The sequence below is a fragment of the Etheostoma cragini genome, chromosome 19 (assembly GCF_013103735.1).
Source record: "Etheostoma cragini isolate CJK2018 chromosome 19, CSU_Ecrag_1.0, whole genome shotgun sequence".
Lineage (NCBI taxonomy): Eukaryota > Metazoa > Chordata > Actinopteri > Perciformes > Percidae > Etheostoma > Etheostoma cragini.
Window position 1 is genome coordinate 987,446 of NC_048425.1, and position 2,723 is coordinate 990,168.

A 2,723-nucleotide genomic window follows, 5' to 3' on the forward strand; every position below is an offset into this window, starting at 1 on the left:
CTCTCTCACACACACACACACACTGTCACTCTCTCACAGACACACACACACACTCTCTCTCTCACACACACACACACTGTCACTCTCTCACAGACACACACACACACACTCTCTCACACACACACACACACACACGTCTGTACTGTTGCTTGGTTACCATCCCAGCTAATGCCCCCTTATATTTATTTCAATATAAGAAATAAAAAACAAAAACTGAGAAGTAAATGTCTACTTTTGGTAATAAAAGTCTACTCCCCCTATTTTTTTATATATATTTACGTATTGTTATTTATTACAACATGTATTTCATAGTCATAGCCCTTGATATAATAATTTGATGTTATTAAATTATACTTTATTCATCCCACAGCGGGGAAATATATTATGTTTATATATTTATTTATGCATTTAATTTGTTTTAATATTGAACAAAATGGCATTCCTTATAAAACTGCTACTTTAGGCTGTGTACTGTGAGTCCAACCATTGCATCTATGCACTGAACCCTTTACAAGGCTAAACATATTCTATAAATCAGTAAAATAACTTCACCTGAAAATCCTGTGCTGGTCGTCATGTCCACGCTGCTGGGGGGGGGCTCTAAAACGCTTACAGAGGTTTAAATGTACCTGAACACCGATCCATCATCACCATAGTTACCCTGGCCATATCTTATCATGAACACATAAACCTGTCAACAAAACTGAACTGAAACCCAACGATTATAGAAGTTATCCCACGTTAACGTTTTCTTCTTCGTTGGTGTCTATGGTGAGGAAAAGGCTTCACGTGGTTTAATGAACCTAAACAACAATCAATGATTACCAAGTTTCTCACTCATATTGATCCTTATAATAATCAGTGAAAACTGTCAACAAATCAGACCCAGAGTCCTGTTATCATGGACGCTGGCTGACATTAAGCGTGTCTGCTTCATTAAGGGATGTTGTAAGGAAAAAGCTTAACGTGACCCTGGTCTGAGCGCGTCATCCGGCTGCCGCGCGCACACCTATATGCCGGTAGAATAATCCACAAACCAGGTGTCCTACGTGTGGTGATGATTGATCGTTGATCAGGTCCATTAAACATTAAACCACGTTACGCTTTGTCACGTTGAGCGTGTTAGACGTCCCTTTTCTCTAATATCCAAAAGGAAAGTGGAGACTACGATATTGCGTAATCCTCCTCTGTGAGCCACTAAACAAACTGAAAGTACTGAAGCTGACGTTTTACACCGATTTAAGTCTTTATTGTTATTGGCTACCTGACGTGAAAAGGATTAACACACAATTAAGATACAAGACTACGATTTTCTGTATCCAACTTCTGTTAAAGTTGGAGACCTCAGCCTATATTTATGTCATTTTAACACAATCTGGGTCAAGATATCAATCATAAATGGTCTGAACCCGACCAGCTGAATGATGAAGTGTCCGATTCCTGAATGAGACACAAACAGCTGATTTTTGTTGTTGTTTAAGAATGAATTAAGGTCACCTACCGGCGCTGGTCACGAGGTAAAGCAGCGTAACCGGACGCGTCAGATCCATCGTGGCCGCGGGATGAAGAGACGATTTCACTTATTATGAAAGATTTGAATAAAAGAAGATCTAGTCCTGTTTGTTAGTGGGACAGTCAGACCTGGCACTCGCATTGATCATCAGTGAAAATAACTGAATTACTTTCACTTTGTTCAGGAAGCTGGAAACGCCAGACGCAGAACAGGGAGGGACATGTAGTTTTATTGTAGTTATACTTATTATCTGATGCTATTTCACACTGTCCCCCTATGTGTAATGTAGGCAATATGCACCGAAGAAGCAGTGATAGAAAAGCAAAGAACAGCAACAACACACATGACACAAATAGACACAACTGTTAAAGTTTTATCAGAATCAGAATCAGCTTTATTGGCATATTTACGGAGACAAACAAGGAAGTTACCTCTGGTCATCTTTGCTCTCAAAGTACAACCCTTAAGCCCATGTTGTCCTCATGTTGTCCTCATGTTGTCTTCATGTTGTCTTCATGTTGTCCTCATGTTGTCTTCATGTTGTCCTCATGTTGTCCTCATGTTGTCTTCATGTTGTCTTCATGTTGTCCTCATGTTGTCCTCATGTTGTCTTCATGTTGTCTTCATGTTTTCTTCATGTTGTCCTCATGTTGTCTTCATGTTGTCCCCATGTTGTCTTCATGTTGTCTTCATGTTGTCTTCATGTTGTCCCCATGTTGTCCTCATGTTGTCTTCATGTTGTCCCCATGTTGTCCTCATGTTGTCTTCATGTTGTCTTCATGTTGTCCTCATGTTGTCCTCATGTTGTCTTCATGTTGTCCTCATGTTGTCTTCATGTTGTCTTCATGTTGTCCCCATGTTGTCCTCATGTTGTCCTCATGTTGTCTTCATGTTGTCTTCATGTTGTCCTCATGTTGTATTCATGTTGTCTTCATGTTGTCCCCATGTTGTCCCTATGTTGTCCTCATGTTGTCCTCATGTTGTCTTCATGTTGTCTTCATGTTGTCTTCAACTGTGGCTCAGTGGTAGAGCGGTTGCCTGCCAATCGGAAGGTTGGTGGTTCGATCCCCGCCCCTGCAGTCATTGTTGAAGTGTCCTTGGGCAAGACACTGTGCTGCTCATCGGAGTGTGAATGTGTGTGAGTGTGTATCTGAGGAGCAGGTGTGTAGATGTGTGTGAGTGTGTATCTGATGAGCAGGTGTGCAGATGT